The 22,192-nt window shown below is 47.1% G+C and overlaps 1 protein-coding gene across 2 annotated transcripts in view; it reads left to right on the forward strand.

The window, feature by feature from the left end:
* The first annotated feature begins 357 nt into the window (after window positions 1–357).
* LOC135902806 (uncharacterized) overlaps window positions 358–22,192 on the forward strand; it is a 70,848-nt gene continuing 49,013 nt past the window's right edge. Inside the window, exon 1 of one of the 2 annotated variants that reach the window (XM_065433073.2) lies at window positions 358–561. The gene's annotated coding sequence lies outside the window, so the exon portion shown is untranslated. The remainder of the gene's footprint in view (window positions 562–22,192) is intronic. The other variant, XM_065433074.2, reaches the window with a different exon arrangement.

The raw sequence follows: 22,192 nt of genomic DNA on the forward strand, positions 1-22,192 counted from the left end.
TGAGTGATTAATTGACCTGTGTTAGCAAACCAACAGAAGAACGCTCACATTAAACATATTCAATTTTCACGAGGCGCTTTAACGCACGTAGTAACTGCGTTTGAAGTTCTTTCTTGTTGTTGCTGTTGTTGCCTTTTCAAACATGGGACTTCCCCAAGTAGCTGTTATTATGGTGTTATTATTGGTAGCTGTTATCATGGTTCCCGCTTAAAGCGTGTAACTGCAAGGCCGGAAAGCGTGCAAGGCCGGAAGCTGGCTGCGACGACGCTTCAAACCCTTTCCGCTTCTGATTAGCGTATCCAGCGTGTGACGCACCTCGCAGATTCCGGTAGGGGAGAGCTGTATGTCGGCTTCACCATGCCGTTTCGAAAGCGTGAGTCAGTGAACACGTTGTGATTTGCACACGCCCGCAGCACTGATGCACCGCGTTCAGGTGCACGCTCTCTCAAGCTCGCCGGTCGTCAAGCCGACAACGCGAGCAGCATCGTGTCGCATAGTCTTTTATCAAGAAAAGGATCAGCGGAAACGGCAACATCGTCGCAGTGCTACGGTACGCAGCGGGTAAGACCGCCATTGTACTAGATGGTTCAGCCGTACCCGGACATAGACAAATACGGAGCTATCTAAGAGGGCCCCCATAACGTAAAATACCATTCCAATCTCTTTTTATCCGAAGCTCATTACGTCAAACTTGCGGCACCACTGACGCAAGCATCGGGCGTTCCCCTGCAGCGTTGTTTGAACCAACCAATCAAAAGCTCTTCTCGTTTATACGAGGTCACTTTTATTTGATTTTAAAACGAATAGCATTGCCTATATTGACAGTTTTATTTTTCTCATCTAATTGGCTCTCATGAAGGAAGGAGTACGCGGCAATTGCGATGGTTTTGGCAGGGTCGAGCTCGAGCAGTGAAAATAGATAACCGGATGAGGAGGGTGTTGTCGGCGTTTGAAATTGGCCCATTTCCCCTTGCTTAGCTCGCTGTGGGCGGTCGAAAATCGCAGCGGCGTAGAACGGAAGGTTAAAAATTACGCTAAAACAGATCCTCATCCAAAAAGAGTGGCTATAGTAATGCCGTGAACTTGCCGAAAGGGTTTGACAACGTTATACAGCGACGCAAAATGTTTAATGCGAGCAAATAAATTCATGGAGCCCGGCAGCTCTGAGTAGCCATTGTCGGAAGGATCGGCAGACGGGCCTCTTCTGTTCCTTTCGAAACGAGGCAGCCTCCGGCTATTCCAAAAAAAAAAAGAAACATCAGTTTTGTTCCGCATGCTAATGCATCTTTAATGTGTGCACGTCAGTTTTACGTGGGGTGTTTTCGCAATATACGTGACCTTGCGTGACAGACAGGCGAAGTGGGTGCATGAAACTACTGACCGATAGCGCAGGGTTATAATGGCAAAAGAAGGGGCAGAATCGGAAATATTTATATTGTATTTGCTCGGCCTAACCATTTAAGCTCAGTGTGCACGTAACATATCAGATAGCGAGTTTTCGCGGTTGGCATGACGGCGTGTAGCTACCTGGCGACGTGAGAGTGGCCCATAAAAGGGCTGATTGCAGAAATTGAATAGAACCAGTTTGGAACATCTTTCCTTATGGCACCCATAATGTGTGCTGAGGGAACTCGTTTGTTTTACTTCCATGGTTCTGCGCATACCTCTAGATAAATAGAAACGACCCACATTTATTTCATTGCTGGTTTATTTAGGTCGTCTCTGTTTTATTTTAGTTTATTTAGGACGTGTTTTTCGTCTTACTTGATCATAAGAACTCCAATCACTTACCTGCGCCGCTGTCTCGTACGCGTTTTAAAAAACAACATTCGCTTTCGCATCACGCGATTGGCCTACATTAGCCTAGGCCGTGATACAGGCGCCGCTTAGGAAAATCGCGTGCAATGAAACCGAAGGTTGGCTTTTCGAACGCGTACAAGATAGCAGCACAGCTGCAAGATTCTTGAAGACGCCGGATATTCTCCCAGTTCGTGCAAAAATAAAGCCTGCCCGTTAACTGCATCTTCAAGAAGTCTATTTAAACTTGGAAAGTTTCGATGAGAAAGTTTCATAATGGATGACTGGCGCAATTTCTTGTGCATTATATCACGGTTGTTACCAGGTAACATATCGCGAAAAAAATTGAGAAACTTAAGTGGGGTAAATCACTTAAAATGATCACTGTTCAATGAGTGTGTGCCATTCTCTCAATTGAATACGTCACGACAAGTGTGCAAAAAGTTCAAAGGCGCGTTCAGAATGGTCATTATATATATATATATATATATATATATATATATATATATATATATATATATATATATATATATATATATATATATATATATATATGTACATATTACATCTGGTGATTCTCATCAAGGGGACGATGAATATTTTTTTATTATGCATTCTCGAAGACACCATCCCGCCGCCCTTCCCTGTTTGGAATAGCTCATAACTCGCAGAAAACACCTACTTGCAATGCTGCTCACTGAAAACATAACGCTGTATCACTGCAATATAAGCAGGAAATCATGTAACCAGCACTCCTGCGTTCGGCTTATTACTGAAGTATTGCATATTGACACTTGACTTATTGCCCTGCCGATTGACAATTTCGTCTCATATCACGTACTCCTAACACCTGCGGCAGAAAGGGTGTTCATCCGCCGCCAAGATTTGTCAGTGGTGGTGCTGGCTAACACTCCTAAGATTAGTTCTAATAATAAAACATAAATACCCAAGAAAGTGGATGGAAAAATGGCGCCGCGGTAACTCATTCGGTTGAGCATTGCACGCGTAATGCGAAGACGTGGGATCGTTCCCCAACTGCGGGAAGTTGCTTTTTCGTCCAGTGTCATTGCCTATAATTTATCATTTCTCTATTTCAATTAATAAGTGCGAGTAATTTCCCCTTTATTGCCATTGGTGTCCTCGTTTGTTAGCTTCTCATGATATCCTCGCACAGTGCAGGTTGGGCTCTCGGTTGGCTTATTCTACCACCTCACACTGAATACCAGCGGAGTACTTCGCTTAGCGAGAACGTAATCTTTAAGGGCACAAGGTCGCCATGTCGTTTTCCTGCAACTCCTGATAACCTGAACTATCTTTCATTCATAACTCAAAGCCAACGTAGCCAATCGTATTTAGATCAGCGATTAAAGCAAGCGAGAACTCAATCCAAGAAGTACAAGTCCATCTCATTAACCTCATTTCGTTGTAAGCTTCGGGAACTTACTCATTCCGTACACGCACTTTACCTGTAAAAAGGAAATAATGGTTAATTGTGACTACACACCTAATAGAATTATGACCCCCCGCACCTCCGCAAAACTGTACATATCAATTATAAATAAACATAGACAATCCGGAGCTATCAAAAACAAAATTATAGATGCGGGGACGGTAAATAGGTTGCAAGAAATAAATAAAAACAAAAACTTACCCAGAACTCATCTCACACTGAATGTCGATAGTAAAACGACTACCATTCGAGGAAAAAAGCGACATACCACATTTTAAATCATCATCATCATCATCATAATAATAATAATAATAATCATATTTATGTCCACTGCAGGACGAGGCCTCTCCCTGTGATCTCCAATTACCCCTCTCCTGCGCCAAATGATTCCAACTAGCACCAGCAAATTTCCTACTTTCGTCGCACCACCTAGTCTTCTGCCGTCCTTTACTGCGCTTCCCTTCTCTTCGTACCCATTCTGTGACCCTAATGGTCCGACGGTTATCTAATCTGAGCGTTACATTACCTGCCCAGCGCCATTTTTTCTCTTGATGTCTATTAGAATATCGTCTTTACTCGTTTGCTCTCTGATCCAAACAACTCTCTTTCTGTCTCTTAAAGTTATGCCTAGCATTCTTCACTCCATCACACTTTCCGCAGTCCTTAAGTTGTTCTCAACCTTCTTCGTCAGTCTCCAAGTCTCTGCCGCATATGCCAGCACCGGTAAAATGCACCGATTGTATTTACTATCTTTTCAATGATAACGGTAAGCTTCCAGTCAGGAGCTCACGATGTCTGCCGTATGCGATCCAACCCATTTTTATTCTTCTGAATATTTTCTTCTCATAGTCAGGGTTCCCTGTGATTAGTTGACCTATGTAAACGTACTCCTTCACAGACTCTAGAGGCTGACTTGCGATCTTCAACTCTTGTTCCCTTGCCCGGTTATATATCATTATCTTTCTATTCTGCATATTAATCTTCAACCCCTCTCTTAAACTCTTCCTGCTAAGGTCCTCAATCATTTCTTGTAATTCGTCCACAGTGTTGCTGAATAGAACAATGTCATCGGCAAACCAAAGGCTGCTGTGGTATTCGCCGTCGATCCTTACTCGTAAACCTTCCCAGTTTAATTGTTTGAATACTTCTTCCAAAGCACGCAGTGAACAGCATTGGAGAGATTGTGTCTCCTTGTCAGACCCCTTCCTTTATAGGTATCTTTCTACTTATGTAAAGAGGCCATACCACTTTCACGGTCCGACGCACCCAACAGACTTCAAGTGCTTGCACAGGAGATCACGCTCTCTCTATGGTGCACACCAAGCAGCTAGACCAACCGGAGCAATCGTCAATACGACCTGCCCTCTTTGATGCATCTCTGTATGCCAATTGGACTCCGCCGAAGTGAGGCCACCCTGCTTTATAGCTTATGGCTAGGGGTGGGCTTCACGAAATCTTACTCAGTTCGCATTGAAATAGCCGACAACGCTCTCTACAATGCCTGTCTGCGAGGAGACGCTGGAACACATTCTGTGCGACTGTCCTGAATATAATGTTCAGAGACAGTTCCTGGAGTCCGTTCTAGCGCACCTTGACTATAGACCATTATCACTTACAACTATTTTCACATATCGCCAACAGAAGACATCACAGCTGAAGGCAACGAAGGGACTACTTCGGTTTAGGAAGGAGACGGGCTTGGACAAGCGACTTTGACAGTGATGCCACGTACCGCGCAAGAGTGATAGACTGTAACTAACGATGTGTGTGCCGTGTTATGTGCTCTCTCTATCTCTTCTCCCCAACTTTCATCCCCCCATCCCGCTCCCATGTGTAGGGTAGCAAATCGGTTAAGCTAAACTGGTTAACCTCCCTGCCTTTCCTTCTCCACTTTCTCCTTCCTACTTGTGTAGAATTAAGGGGGCTGTGGAATCCTTGTAGGTATTTTTCGGGGTATTTACGTAAGCGGTCTGTACTCCTTGACTACGCAATGCCTCTATGACTGTTGGTATCTCTAATGAATCAAATGCTTTTTCGTAATCTATGAAAGCCATATAGAGAGGCTTATTGTACTCTGCGAATTTCTCGATATCCTGATTTATGACATGGATGCGATCCATTGTAGAGTATCCCTTCCTGAAGCCAGCCTGTTCCCTTGGTTGACTAAAGTCCAGTGTTGCCCTCATTCAATTGGAGAATATTTTGGTAAATACTTTATGTTATACATAGAGTAAGCTAATGGGCCTATAATTTTTCAGTTCATTAACGTCTCCTTTTTTGTGGATTAGTATAATGTTTGCATTTTTCCAGTGTTATGGGACCCTTGCAGTCCATAGACACTTCGTATAGAGAGCCGCCCGTTTGCCTAGCATTAAGACTCCCCCATCTTTGATTAAATCAACTATCAGTCCATCCTCCCCTGCCTCTTTTCCCCGTTTCATGCCTTGCAAGGCCCTTCTGACCTCATCTCTAGGTATAGGAGGAGTTTCTGTATACTGTTCAATATTGTCAGTACAGGTCAATACAGAATTCTTCCACTGCTTTTATTATACCTTCGAGATTGCTGTTGATATTACCCTGGTTATCTTTCAGTGCATACATCTCGGTTTGACCTGTGCCAAGTTTCCTTCTCACTGATTTCAGGCTGCGTCCATCTTTTTACGGCTTGTTCACTCTTTCTCACACTGTAATTTCTAATATCACTTATTTTCGCTTTGTTGATGAGTTTTGACAGTTCCGCGAATTCTATCGTATCTCTTGAGTTGGACACTTTCATTCTTTCTCGTTTCTTTATTAGGTTCTTTGTTACTTGGGAGAGCTTGCCTACTGGTTGCCTTGGTGCCTTGCCTCTCACTTCAATTGCTGCCTCTGAAGCCAACCTCGTTACGGTTTCATTCATTACCTCTATGTCATCATCATCATTATCATCATCATCATCACCACCTCTCTGTTCTAAGGCTGCATATTTGTTTGCAAGTACCTGCCTAAATTTGTCTGCTTTGAGGTGAATTCTAGCCCTCACTAACCTATGATCACTGCAATTTACCCTACCTATCACTTCTACATCCTGCACTATGCAGGGGTCGGCGGAAAGTATAAAATCAATTTCATTTCTTGTTTCACCATTAGGGCTTTTCCTGTTCCACTTTCTCTTGCTACGTTTCCTAAAAAAGATGTTCCTTATTCTGAGCTTATTTCTTTCTGTGAACTCTACCAGCATCTCTCCTCTAGCGTTTCTAGTATCGACCTCGTAGTTGCCAATTGCCTGTTCACGCGCCGGCTTTTTCCCCACTTTTGCATTAAAGTCACCCATTACTACTGTATACCGAGTTTGCAGTTTTCTCATCGCTAAGTCAACATCTTCATAAAACTGATCTACTTCCTTATCGTTGTGACTGGATGTTGGAGCGTAGGCTTGTGCTACCTTTAATCTATACATCTGATTGAGTTTGATTACGACTACTGCTACCCTCTCGTTAATGCTGTAGAATTCGTCAATGTTGTCCGCTATGTCCTTATGGATTAGGAATCCTACCCCGTATTGCTTCTTATCAGGGAACCCTCTATAGCAGAGGACATGGCCGTTATTTAGAAATGTATATGCCTCACTAGTTCTTCTAATCTCACTAAGGCCGATGATATCCCAAACAATGTCTGATATTTCCACAAAGAGTCCCGCTAAGCTAGCCTCGCTCGAGAGGGTTCGGGTGTTAAACGTTGGAAGGGTCAGTTTCCATTGGCGGCCTTTCCGGACCCAGAGATTATTTAATATTTAACATCTCCAGTTGTCATTCTGATGAGACCTCCGTTTCTTCGGCGATATGCGGCATACTGCAATATCGTCTTACTTTGCTATGGCATTCGCTTGACAGGCCGCCTATGATCGTTGCAACATGATGACGACTGCGAAGTTCTGACACTGTGACCAAGATGGAATGACGAAGAAGGAACGATGCCCATGGAACGACAGGGGTGAAATGATGAAGGCGACCTGACGATGATGAAATTATAATTCTTAAAGGTGGACTATGGCATAACAACGACCGCATGACGACAACCGCAGGTCGACAGTGGAATGACGGCGAGTGTAGGACGACGATGGTCATGACGACTACGGTACGACGACAACCGGGTGACGATGCTGGAATAATGATGATGGCAAGAACACGATGGAATGACCACGACGGTATGACAATGCTGACAATGCTGGATTTGCGATAGCGACTGTCTCGCGGCGACACAGTGACAGCGATAGCATGACAACTGGGGTAACATTACGATTGAATAACGACGACATAATTTCGAAGAGTGGCGAAGAAGCAATGACGTCAAGGGATCGACGAAGGCCGAACGAAGGCGGCACGGCCGTAGGAAGACGTTACTCAAGTCATGACAATGGTAAAATGGCAGCGCGACGACATGACGAGGGAAGGACAGCGGCAGCATCGCGATGACGGTACGGCAACGAATTCAGGACCGCTACTTAATTTCGATGACGCAATGAGAACAATACCGTGACAAGGATATGAAGACTGTGGGATGACGTCGTGCGTATGAGGTCAATGGCGTGACGTCGACTGTATCCCGAAGCCTGTATTACAACGATGACATGACGACGACAGCACGACAAGGACGGTATGACAACGGGCGCATGAAAGCGACTGTCTGTCGACAGCGCAAGGACGACGATGACATAATGATGGTGGCATCATCACGATTGACAAAGGAAGATTGACGTTGTTGGAACAACGAAGGAGGCATGACGTCATCATCATCATCATCGTCATCATCAGCCTGGTTACGCCCACTCCAGGGCAAAGGCCTCTCCCATACTTCTCCAACAACCCCGGTCATGTACTAATTGTGGCCATGTCGTCCCTGCAAACTTGTTAATCTCATCCGCCCACCTAACTTTCTGCCGCCCTCTGCTCCGCTTCCCTTCCCTTGGAATCCAGTCCGTAACCCTTAATGACCATCGGTTATCTTCCCTCCTCATTACATGTCCTGCCCATGCCCATTTCTTTTTCTTGATTTCAACTAAGATGTCATTAAACCGCGTTTGTTCCCTCACCCAATCTGCTCTTTTCTTATCCCTTAACGTTACACCTATCATTCTTCTTTCCATAGCTCGTTGCGTCGTCCTCAATTTGAGTAGAACCCTTTTCGTAAACCTCCAGGTTTCTGCCCCGTAGGTGAGTACTGGTAGGACACATCTATTCTATACTTTTCTCTTGAGGGATAATGGTAACCTGCTGTTCCTGATGTGAGAATGCCTGCCAAACGCACCCCGGCCCATTCTTATTCTTCTGATTATTTCCGTCTCATGATCTGGATCCGCCGTCACTACCTGCCCTAAATAGATGTATTCCCTTATGACTTCCAGTGCCTCGCTGCCTATTGTAAATTGTTGTTCTCTTCCGACCCTGTTAAGCATTACTTTAGTTTTCTGCATATTAATTTTTAGACCCACCCTTCTGCTTGCCTCTCCAGGACAGTGAGTATGCATTGCAATTGGTCCCCTGAGTTACTAAGCAAGGCAATATCATCAGCGAATCGCAAGTTACTAAGGTATTCTCCATTAACTTTTATCCCCAATTCTTCCCAATCCAGGTCTCTGAATACCTCCTGTAAGCACGCTGTGAATAGCATTGGAGATATTGCATCCCCCTGCCTGACTCCTTTCTTTATTGGGATTTTCTTGCTTGCTTTATGGAGGACTACGGTGGCTGTGGAGCCGCTATAGATATTTCAGTATTTTTATATACGGCTCGTCTACACCCTGATTCCGTAATGCCTCCATGACTGCTGAGGTTTCGACAGATTCAAACGCTTTCTCGTAATCAACGAAAGCTACATATAAGGGTTGGTTATATTCCGCACATTTCTCTATCACCTGATTGATAGTGTGAATATGATCTATTGTTGAGTAGCCTTTACGGAATCCTGCCTGGTCCTTTGCTTGACAGAAGTCTAAGGTGTTCCTGATTCTATTTGCGATTACCTTAGTAAATAGTTTGTAGGCAATGCACAGTAAGCTGATCGGTCTATAATTTTTCTAGTCTTTGGCGTCCTCTTTCTTGCGGATTAGGATTATGTTAGCGTTCTTCCAAGATTCCGATACGCTCGAGGTCATGCGGCATTGCGTATACAGGGTGGCCAGTTTCTCTAGAACAATCTGTCCACCATCGCTTCAACAAATCTGCTGTTACCTGATCCTCACCAGCTGCCTTCCCTCTTTGCATATATCCCAAGGCTTTCTTTACTTCTTCCGGCATTACCTTTGGAATTTCGAATACCTCTAGACAATTCTCTCTTCCATTATCATCGTGGGTGCCACTGGTACTGTATATATATCTATAGAACCCTTCAGCCACTTGAACTATCTCATCCATATTAGTAATGATACTGCCGGCTTTGTCTCTTAACGCATACATCTGATTCTTGCCGATTCCAAGTTTTTTCTTCACTGCTTTTAGGCTTCCTCCGTTCCTGAGAGCCAGTTCAATTCTATCCATATAATTCTTCCTTATGTCAGCTGTCTTACGCTTGTTGATTAACTTCGAAAGTTCTGCCAGTTCTATTCTAGCTGTAGGGTTAGATGCTTTCATACATTGGCGTTTCTTGATCAGATCTTTCGTCTCCTGCGATAAATTGCTGGTATCCTGCCTAACGGAGTTACCGCCGACTTCCATTGCACACTCCTTAATGATGCCCACAAGACTGTCGTTCATTGCTTCCACGCTAAGGTCCTCTTCCTCAGTTAAAGCCGAATACCTGTTCTGTAGCTTGATCTGGAATTCCTCTATTTTCCCTCTTACCGCTAACTCATTATTCGGCTTCTTATGTACCAGTTTCTTCTGTTCCCTCCTCAGGTCTAGGCTGACTACACGTCAGCCATGGCATGACAACGACGTCAGAGGCACGACAACGACGTCATAACGGGCATAACGAAGACTCCGTGACGTCGATGGCCTGTGGATGACGGCACGAAGAGAGTCCGACGACGAAGTTATGCTGACGACAATGCAAGCACCGCGACGCGATGGCATGAAGACGACTCTCTGACGACGACTCAATAACAGTGATGTCACGACAACGGTATGAGGAATGGCACGACGACGAGGGTATGACGACAGTGACGGGATGATGACTGTTTCACGAAGCCTACGCCACAATTATGACCGCGACGGCATCACACTGGTGTAATGGCGGCGACGGCATGATCATCACGGAATAACCACGACTGAATGACAAAGAAGGATTGACGTCGATAAAAGGACAAAGGCATAACGACAGGGGACGACCGTATCACCAAACTGGGAGGACCACGATGGCTCGAGCAGAGCCGGATGACGAAGTTAAAATAACAAAGATGCAACCACAACGACGGCATCCCTACGACTGCATGGCAACGAATGCATGACTACTACTGTATGGCGACGGCTCAATGATAATGATGGCATGACAACGATATGAGGAATGGGATGACGACGGTGCCTGACGACACCGACGTCATGTCAAGTATATCACGAAGCCTGTATCGCTACGATGGCATGACGATGACGGCACGACAAGAGTGTGATGACGAAGCTGGAGCGACAGCAGTGAACGACCACGACGGCTTCATGACGGCAGTTTGATGATGAGAGCATGACGACTGCATCACGACGATAGCATGGCGACGACGGTACGACAATAATCGAATGAGAAAGCCTGAACGGCGACTCTGCTACGACCACGACCGCATCTCGACAACGAGCTGGTACCAAGTTACCCAAGCAACTTGGGCCACTGGGTCGGCACAGAAGGCGTCACGACTGCGGCATGACGAGCATCGGACCAGGAAGTAAGAATGGCGACGGGACATACCTAGTGGCCAAAGCTGCTAGACAATTTGGGCCACTGGGTCCGTGTAAGAAGATGGATGGACGGACCGACGGACAGACAGACAGACAGACAGACAGACAGACAGACAGACAGACAGACAGACAGACAGACAGACAGACAGACAGACAGACAGACAGACAGACAGACAGACAGACAGACAGACAGACAGACAGACAGATAGATAGATAGATAGATAGATAGATAGATAGATAGATAGATAGATAGATAGATAGATAGATAGATAGATAGATAGATAGATAGATAGATAGATAGATAGATAGATAGATAGATAGATAGATAGATAGATAGATAGATAGATAGATAGATAGATAGATAGATAGATAGATAGATAGATAGATAGATAGATAGATAGATAGATAGATAGATAGATAGATAGATAGTGTCACGAGAGGAAAAGCCAGTCAGACAGTTCTAAGCGAACGGCCGTTTACAGTTTGTTTTCGCAGCAGCTACCACGCACACTTCTTCTTCCTCGACAGCTCGCGTAACTAGCTCGTGCCATTACCCTCCCTCCAAAAAATAAGAAAAAAACAAACAAATAAATAAATAAAGTTGGGGAGATGTGAAATGCCACAAGGAAAAAATAAAAGAAATGAGAAAGACAGCGGACGAGACGACAGGGGCCGAATCACAAAGTTTGTGGATGAGAGTCAGCGCGAATGGTAGGGCTTCATCCTGGTAACGTGAACAATGTCAGAGGAACGTGGTCTACGGGAGTGGTGCGAACTGTCGGCTGGAATAACTTCGTAGTTGACAGGACTTAGACGACGCAAAACAATGTAGGGTCCAAAGTATCGGCGCAATAATTTTTCTGACCGGCCTCTTTGACGTATAGGGGTCCAAACCCATACAAGATCTCCCGGGTTGTATGTGACGTCTCGATGACATAGGTTGTATCGACGAGCATCTTGACGTTGTCGGGATAGAATTCGTTCCCGCGCAAAGTGCCGCGCTGCTTCGGCACGCTGAACAAAGGCGTCTGTATCTGGTGCGGTATGTTGCGACGAAGTTGGTAGGAGCATCACGTCGAGCATAGTGGTGACGTCGCGTCCGTAGACCAGACGAAAAGAAGGAAACCCGGTGGTTTCTTGTAGGGCAGTGTTGTACGCGAATGTCACATACGGGAGCAGTTCGTCCCAATTTTTATGGTCCGTGGCAACATACATGGAAAGCATATCCGCGATCGTTTTGTTGAGACGCTCAGTTAAACCGTTAGTCTGCGGGTGATACGCAGTTGCCGTACGGTGCGTTGTCCCGCTCAGCTGCAGGATATTTCGGACCAACTGGGCAGTGAAGGCCGTACTACGGTCTGTGATGACGACAGCGGGAGCACCATGTCGAAGGACGATATTTTTGATGAAGAAGTTAGCAACATCTGAAGCAGTAGCTCGCTGAACGGCTTGTGTTTCGCAGTATCGAGTGAGGTAATCGGTGGCGACGACGATCCAGCGGTTATCAGCCGAAGACTTGGGAAATGGGCCGAGTAAATCCATCCCAACTTGTTCAAAAGGTGAGCAAGGAGGTCGGACAGGCTGAAGCAGACCGGCTGGTTTCAGAGGTGGAACTTTGCGACGCTGGCAATCTCGACAACTTCTGACGTACTGCTTCACGGTTTTTGTGAGTTTTTGCCAATAGTACTTCTGCTTGATCCTCGCGAGAGTACGCGTGAAACCAAGATGCCCAGACGTTGGTTCGTCGTGGCATGCACGTATAACGTCGTCGCGGAGAGTAGCGGGAACAACGAGCAGGAAAGCGGTTGCCGTGGGTGAAAGTTCTGCTTGTATAGGATGTCGCCACGTAGGCAGAAAGATGACAAGTGACGCGCGAACTGCCGTGGGGGTTGTGGGCGGCTTCCTTCAAGGTATTCAATCAAGGCTGGAGCTCGGAATCCTGGCGTTGTTGTTGAGCAAGGTTTAAAGACGGAAGAGTACAAAGAAAACCCGAATCGTCGTCAGTATCTAGTGGTGAGGGTTCGACGGGGGCGCGAGAGAGACAGTCGGCGTCAGTGTGTTTCTGGCCAGACTTATAGACGATGGTCACATCAAATTCCTGCAACCGAAGGCTCCATCTTGCGAGACGGCCTGAAGGATCTTTGAGATTCGCCAGCCAGCAGAGAGAGTGGTGGTCGCTGACGACACGGAAGGGGCGTCCGTACAGGTATGGGCGGAACTTCTGGAGAGACCATATGACTGCCAGACATTCTTTTTCAGTTGCTGAGTAGTTTTTTTTCAGCAGCAGACAAGGTTCGGCTGGCATACGCAATAACGCGCTCAACACCAGCTTGAAACTGTACAAGTGTCGCTCCGAGACCAACGTTACTAGCATCAGTATGCACTTCTGTGTCAGCCTCGGTGTCAAAGTGACCAAGGATCGGTGGTGTCTGGAGACGTTGCTGAAGGTCGTGGAAGGCGTCGGATTGTGCCGGGCCCCAAACAAATGTGACGTCGTTCTTGATGAGTCGTTGCAAAGGTTCGGCAATTTCACAAAAATTGGGTACAAAACGCCGGTAATACGCGCAAAGCCCTAAAAATCGGCGGACATCGTGTTTTGCCTTCGGTATCGGGAACAGAGCGACTGCCATGGCTTTGTCAGGGTCAGGGCGCACACCGGTGCTGCTGACAATATGACCTAGAAATTTGAGCTCCTCGTAGCCAAAGTGACATTTTTCGGGCTTCAGGGAGAGGCCGGCGGTGCGGATAGCTTGAAGAACCGCCTCAAGCCGCTGGATGTGTTGTTCAAACGTGGTGGAAAAAACAACTACATCGTCTAAGTAGACTAAACACGAGTTCCACTTGAGGTCAGATAAAACTGTGTCCATCATGCGTTGAAATGTGGCCGGAGCGGAACACAATCCAAAAGGGAGGACCTTAAATTGATAGAGACCGTCGGGTGTTATAAACGCCGTTTTTTCCTGGTCCCGTTCGTCAACTTCAATTTGCCAGTACCCACTACGCAGATCCATTGAAGAAAAGTAACGGGCATGTCGCAGGCGATCCAAGGAGTCGTCAATTCGAGGAAGTGGGTAAACGTCTTTTTTCGTGACCTTGTTCAGTTTGCGGTAATCGACACAGAAGCGTAGTGAACCATCTTTCTTTTTAACTAATACAACAGGTGAAGACCAAGGACTTGTCGATGGTTGAATGACATCATCGTCGAGCATTCGTTTAACTTGATGACGAATAGCATCCTGTTCTCTTTGCGACACGCGATAAGCGTGTTGACGAACAGGTTGGACGGTCGGTTCAGTGATGATTCTGTGTTTGATTAAAGGAGTCTGTTTGACCTTCGACGTGGTGGCGAAACAGTCGCTAAATGACGATAGCAGAGTGAGGAGCCTCTGCTTCTCATTTTGGTCTAGCTGTGGGTTGACGTTGATGTGACTGGTCAAGTCCACATCGCTGGGTTCCGGAATCGAGATTGTCGTTACCGAAGCACAGGCGTTGGAATCGGCCACCGTTTCAAAGTAGGCCATGGTGGTATGCCTCGCAAAGTGCTTGTATTCGCCACTGAAGTTGGTAACTAGAATCGTGGTTTGCCTATGTTGGAGCTCTACGAGACCTCGTGCGACGCCGACTTCGCGATCCAGCAATATGGCGAGGTTACCTTCGGCAATGCCTATTCCTAGTTGTTCTTGGGGGCATTCAACGAGGACGAAGATGCTACTTCGAGGCGGTAACGTCACGCAGTCATCGACCACGCGTAAAGCCGCGCGGTGATGTTCATCCTCCACACTCGAATCCGAAGAAACGTAGTTAGAAAAAGTCACGAACAAGTCACGAAGGTTAATGATCGCCCCATACTCCTGGAGAAAATCCATGCCCAGTATAACTAGTCGAGAACACTTGGGCAGCACAAGGAAAGACGCTACGAAAGTCGAAGTAGAAATTGCAAGTCGGGCGGTGCATCGTCCAATGGGTGACACGAGGTGTCCTCCGGCCGTAATCAGATGTGGGCCGTCCCACGCTGTCAGCACCTTGCGTAGCCGAGTGGCCAGTGAGGCACTCATAACCGAGTAGTCAGCTCCCGTATCGACAAGTGCAGTTACCGGATAACCGTCGATTGAAGCAGTAATAACAGCAGAAGTTCTTTTTGCAGTTTCGAATGAAGGCGTCAGCGGTACGTCGCGAGGGGATGGCGTCGGCGGAGGATATTTGACGGTTCGCATGACAGCGGCCTCACCCCCGGAGGTCGCCGTTTTCAGTTTCCCCCGCGCGGGCTTCCACCGTTGACTCCAGCGGAATCAAAGGCGGGTCGAGCACGGTTTGGTGACGCGTACCGACGAGGTGAAGGCGACCGTGACTGTCTTCGCTGTTGGGCAGGAGGAAGCCGGTTACTTTCTAGGTATTGCTCGATGTCGTGCGGGCGTTCGCCATAGCGCGGGCAACGGGCGTCCGGATGGTATCCCCGCAGACCAATCCGTCGGTACTGGCAGTCGCGATACATGTGACCAGCCTCCCCGCAGTGATAGCACAACGGACTGTTGTCGGGGGCGCGCCATACTGTATATTTGCGCGGACCAGGATGAAAAGGTGCTTGCGGGTTCGTGCGGTGGATCGGACTTGGGGAGCGTCGAGAAATCCCAGCAGGCGGCTGCGAAAAACGGCCCGTCGACGGCGCGGAAGCCCGAAGAGCATCCGCGTACGAGAACGTGGGAGGTTCGGGTCGTGTTGGCGGCGAGGGATGAACCACTTTGCCGATTTCTTCCCGAATGACATCCGTAAGAACCGCGGCACTGGGAGGTGCCGGAGCTGATGCATAGGACTTCTGCAGTTCTTCTCGAACGATTTGTCGTATTAGCTCGGTAAGGGACTCCCTGTCATCATTTGCAGGTACGAGAGAGCATGCAGCAGTCATGGTGGTCTGGCGTTCATACTGCGAGAGCCGCTGCCGAAGCATACGTTCCATGACTGTTGCCTCACGAATGAACTGAGAGACTGTTGTAGGAGGATTACGCACGAGGCCCGCGAAAAGCTGTTCTTTTACGCCTCGCATTAACAGACGCACCTTCTTGTCTTCTGGCATTAGTGGATCGGCCCGACGGAACAATCGCGTCATGTCTTCGACGAACATGGCGACGGTTTCGTTTGGCATTTGGAACCTCGAAGACAGTGCCTGTTCGGCTCTTTCTTTCCTTTCGGGAGTGCTGAAGGCTTCGCAAAGCAGTCGGTAAAACTCCTGCCAGCTGGTAAATGAGGCTTCGTGGTTCTCGTACCATACTCTCGCCGCGTCTAAAAGGGAAAAGTAGACGTTCTTCAACTTACGGCGATCGTCCCAGTCGTTAAAGGCGGCGACCCGGTTGAAATGGTCCAACCAGTCTTCAACGTCCTCAAAGGCGTCGCCATGGAACGGGTTAGGCGTGCGAGGCGCGTTGAGAATGCATGGTACGGCAGCATTTGGCATCCCCTCGGTTTGGCTTGCGGTAGTTGTTGACATCTTCCTCACGGAGCTTGCCAGGGGGCTGTATTGCGGAGGAAGACCTTGGAGGCGACGGCTGCTTCGATAGATTTCTGCCGTCCCCGAGGTACTGGCGTCGGTAGCTTCTGGTTGAGGACCCGTAGGCATACGATGGATGCGTACCCAGCACCTCCACCAGTTTGTCACGAGAGGAAAAGCCAGTCAGACAGTTCTAAGCGAACGGCCGTTTACAGTTTGTTTTCGCAGCAGCTACCACGCACACTTCTTCTTCCTCGAGAGCTCGCGTAACTAGCTCGTGCCAATAGATAGATAGATAGATAGATAGATAGATAGATAGATAGATAGATAGATAGATAGATAGATAGATAGATAGATAGATAGATAGATAGATAGATAGATAGATAGATAGATAGATAGATAGATAGATAGATAGATGGATAGATGGATAGATAGATAGATAGATAGATAGATAGATAGATAGATAGATAGATAGATAGATAGATAGATAGATAGATAGATAGATAGATAGATAGATAGATAGATAGATAGATAGATAGATAGATAGGCATGCATGCAGGCAGGCTGAAAACAGCTGAAGTAGGCAAAGAACGCACGTCGTATTAAAGAGTGCGTGCCTATTTAAAAATAGAAAGCAAGAAATTAGGGGGGAGGGGGAATTTCAGTGGTAATACAAAGGGCTGTACTTTGCTATTTAATGCCAGAGTTGGCTGCATGTGTATTGTGCAGCAAATGTACGGAGGTGACTCAGCATACTGCAAAGGAAAGCGAGGATATTCACGTACTAGTCCATATGGAACGTCCATTTTCCAAATGCGCTGGTATTCAAAATTTGCTAAAGCATGAACTGGTCCATGGTCAAGATGAACAAAAGTCGTTTTGAGTCTCATTCACACCAGAGCAACACGACATCGATTTCGATTTGCCGACTGTCGGTGACAGCGTTTTTTTTTTCCTTCGTGTCGGCGCCTCTGTCACCCTCTACCGACGCCGAGTTCTCCGCCGACCGTCACCAGATTGTCAGTTTCGGTGCAGTGTGAGCGAGCCTTTAGACTACTGAAGGAGCAAATGCAATAAAATATTGATAGAACCGGCATCGCTACAAGCATAACTTTACAATGTGGAGATATGAAGCGCGTTCATATGAAGTAGAGATAGGCAAACTGCTAGGCTGCAGTAGATATTATGAAATCTGATTACTTCCAGCAGGCTAGGTGACTATTCGTCGCCGCCAGAATGAGATGTCATTAAAACATCACCGTCACCGTCTAAGAGTGTGATACGTATGTTGCGTGCGCAGAACGAGGCAGCCTTTGCCGTATATAGGACACCTCCAAGGAGAATGACTCAAAGCAGATGGCCGGGATAAGACACGAGTGAAAACAATGCCGTGCTGCCCCAGTAAGTCGCAGCTATGCCGTACGAATCGATGCAGCTCAGGAACGCCGACAAGACCACAAGCGTGAATGCGAGCGCCAGCGTGTCGCCCATTTCAGTAGCGAGACAACGTTTTTCTATTGCACTTATATAGCCATCCGCGATGGGTGATTGAGAAAACTTTATTTCAAATCAGAACAATTCGCATCTGGCGAGTTAGTGAGCAGGGGCACCCGCTGAGGCCAAGAGTTCTTGCCTCCCGGCGGCTTCCTGGGCACGTTGGAGTGCCCAGACTTGGTCTTCCAGGTTCGAGCTCAGCAGCGCGGCCTGCCATCGCGTGCGGAGGCTGCCGATGGAGGTGTCGCCCTCACTGGCGTGTATTAGTCCCTCGCATTCCCATAGCATATTTCTTTAGCATGGCTTTGGAGCCACGCACTTTTCATCTATCTGTGGTGTATGTGTCTGGATAAATAGCGTGCATTAGTAACGGGCTCTTGTATGATTTAGTTTGTAGTTGTTGCCACTGGACAACTTGCAATCTACTGAGTTGTGGTTGAGGGGGTCGATAAGTGCATCTTTGCATCTTAAAGAAAATTATGGGGTTTTACGTGCAAAAACCACTTTCTGATTATGAGGCACGCTGTAGTGGAGGACTCCGGAAATTTGGACTACCTGGGGTTCTTTTAACGTGCACCTAAATCTAAGTACACGGGTGTTTTCGCATTTGGACCCCATCGAAATGCGTTGGCATCTTGTAATGGCTGGTGATGTCGCTGAACCTGGTCATTCTGTATTCCCATTCCCATACTTCGGAAGGCCCTGTCGAGGGCTCTACGTTCGTCGCAGCTCGGAAAGTGAGCCCTCGCGCTACATTGTGTGCCACCACGTTAGGGTTGTCTTCTGCGTTGAGTCGGTGGTGTGGGCTGGTATCCATAGGATTTGGGCGCATCTGTCTTCCCTTGTTGTTTTGCCTTTTCTGAGTAGGTTTAGTGCCTCAGTTGAGATTCGGCCGTTCGTGAAGTTGCGTACTGCCATCTGGGAATCGCTAATTATATAGTATGCATTGGTTTGTGCTATGCCTCACGCTGTAGTCGCTTCCTCCACCGTTTCGATGCGTGTCGTGTTTATAGTCAAGCTTGTGCAGCATTGTCTGTTGTGGTTAAGTACTGCTACGATAAAGCTGCGTTAGTGTTTGTAACGTGCAGCGTCTGCAAAGACCGCGTCCTTGTTTCTTCGCCATGTTATTTGCCCTGCTTTTTCTCCTGCCCTCGGGGTGTACAGGATGTATATTGTTGCGTAGTGGGGTACCGTGAGTTAGACCCTTATTTCCTTGGGTATGTCTCGTTTGTCACCATGTTGTTTGTGGTAGCGGGTCCCTATTATCTGGGATGTGTCAGCCCGCCGTGGTCTTGGAAAGGCGATAATGTTGTGCTATACGTTGCGCTTCTATCAGCTCCTCTGGCGTGTTGTGCAGTCCCAGCTCTAGGAGTTTCTCCGTGCTCGGGCTTGGCATGAGTCCAATCGCTTGTTTATATACCTTCCTAATCAGGCCACCTAGCTTCTTCTTTTCTGCGGCCTACCATGTGCTGTATGCCGCCACATACGTGATCTGACTTATGACGAACGCCTGGATGATTCTCAAGACACTTGCTTCTTTCATACCCTCGTGCCTGTTGGTTATTCTCCTGATCAAGCCCATCATCTGAGAAACTTTGGCTTGGATATTGCGAACGGTTTCTCCATTGGTACCCTTGGCTTCTATGATCATTCCCAACACCGTTATCTTCTCGACTTTTGGTACGGGTTGTCCATCGTGGGTCTTGGCTTATATGTCTGTGTAGGTTTGTGTGTTGTGGTTCTTGGGGAGGGGGGAGGAGTCTCCCCTTCGGCGTTGGTCTGGTCTGTCTGTGCAGATTTTTCGGCCGAGCTTGTTAGACTGGTGCCTTCTAGGTATTTCTGGACTGTTTCAACTGTTTCTTGTAGTCTCTGTTCAGTCGACCCATCACTGCCATCGTTTAACCACAGCGGGATGTCGTCTGCATAGATTGTGTGGTTAAGTCCTTCAATTCTGTGTAGTTTGCTAGGAAGACCAATCAGAGCCAGCCTAAAGAGCATAGGCGATATAATGATCCCTGTGGCGTGCCTGCACTGCCAATAGGTACTTTCTCGAACGTGAAATCTCCTACCGTGATCTTTGCTTCCCTGTCCAGTAAGAAGTTTCGTATATAGTTGTAGGTCCGCTCGGCCAAGCCAAGGCTGCTGATTTGGTGCGGTATGGTTTGGCGTGCCACATTGTCAAACGCCTTCGTGAAATCTAGCCCGAGAATGGCTCGAGTCGATCCCCCTGGTTCGTCTAATACTTGGTGCTTCAGTTGCAGCATGGCGTCTTGTGTAGACAGGTTTATTCGGAATCCTATCATCATGTTTGGAAGTAAGTCATTTTCTTGTATGTAGTCGGTGAGCCTCGCGAGGAAAGCATGCTCTATTAATTTGCCCAAGCAGGAAGTTAAAGATATGGGTCTTAGATTCCCGAGTTGTAGTTGTTTGCCGGGTTTTGGTATTAGGATGACTTGTGCCATCTCCACTGCTGCGATATCGTTCCTTGTTTCCAGCACTCGTTGATATATTGTGTTAGTTTGTCAATGGATGCGTCATCCAGGTTTCTGAGGGTCGTGTTTGTAAGGGCGCCTGGGCCAGGTGCCAATTTGGTGTTGAGTTTGTGCAGGAATGCTGCTATTTCTGCTTTGCTAAACTCTTCATCGAGGTCGGAGTTCTGTTCTCCCTCGCGTTCGGGTTGAAAACAGGGTGATGCCTGTGATATGTATTTGACTTCAACTTCTTTCAAGAATTGTTGCTCTGCTCTTTTTGCGTGTATAGGGTCTTGTGTATTTGTTTTGCCTGTGCACCGTTTTTATTTTCTCTGGGTTAGGGAGATATTTGAGCAAGCTCCACGTCTTGCTCGTGCTCAGTTGCTCATCCTTCTCCGTACATAGTTTTTACCATTGTCATCTTTGGAGCTCTTATGCATATTGTCCTATTTCTTTGTTCAGTAAGGGTATCTTCTTCCTTAATCTCTTGTTATGTTTGTGCTTACCTTGTTTGGTCTCCCACATGTACGAAAGCCTGCTGTCTATCGCTTCTAGCTGAGCCTCTAGTGAGATCGCCTGCGTTGATTTAGAGATGTCTTCCTTTAATTTGGCTGTTCACTGATCAATGTCTGTGATGGTTTCTATGTTCCTATCTTCCCTTACTTTTCCTAATTTCATCCAATCAACTAATTTGAGTTGATGACCCCAGCGTTTGTCGGAGCCTCCATTGAGCTGGATTTCAATTATGGAGTGGTCACTCCCCAGGTCTTGCTGTGTATTTAGCCGTCTTATTGATTGTATTGAAACGTGTACTTATCTTTATCGGATGACCACGTTTCGCCGCCTAACAAATGTTTTCGCACAGTGCGGGACGCGCCTGCATGTATCCGAAGTTTCTGGAAAGTTATCGATGCTTCTATTCAGTGTCTGTTGTCGCCGAACCTTATTTTATCTCATTTCATCGCGTGACGCGAATGGTGTAGAACTCTGTGGAAGGAACGCGGGTCCCAACGATTAGTCTGGAACATTTGACGCTTGATGTATAAAAGCCGACGCGCTTGACCCATTGACCAGATTTTCGACGATCGCTGACTGTGTTCGCCGCTCTCGTTGTGCTTTAAGTGTAGCCTGTTTTGTGGGCGCAGGTTCGCCCAATAAAAGCTAGTTTTGCCTTTCACAGTATTGCTACTGTGTTCTTTGACGTCACGACCACGTGACAGCATATTCTTAGCAAAGTCAGGTCTGGTATGGAGTCGTCACAGACGCTGTTGCCTTGCCTTGTGGGCGTTGCTGGGTCTATGACGAGGGTTAGGCCTTCCTGCTGGGAGTCGCGTCATAGATCTTGCCCTTGGTGTGGACGTATTTGTACCCCCCGGTGGTGTGGGCGGCGTTAAAGCCTCCACCTCTTGTCACCTTCAGGTCACCTGCTGTGCTGAACATGCGTTTCAATAGTGGTGAGAATATGTGTCCCTTGAATTTTGGACTACTGTATACGTTTAGAATTAATATACTAATATTTGTCTCCCTTGATGGTATAATTTCAGTCAGTATGTTGGCTGCGTCTGTGACTCGTGCTGTACAACCATATGGTCTCTTTTGACTGGGGTGCTAAGGACCTTGGTTCCTCCTACGGCTTTGT

Source organism: Dermacentor albipictus, chromosome 1 (assembly GCF_038994185.2).
Source record: "Dermacentor albipictus isolate Rhodes 1998 colony chromosome 1, USDA_Dalb.pri_finalv2, whole genome shotgun sequence".
Classification (NCBI taxonomy): domain Eukaryota; kingdom Metazoa; phylum Arthropoda; class Arachnida; order Ixodida; family Ixodidae; genus Dermacentor; species Dermacentor albipictus.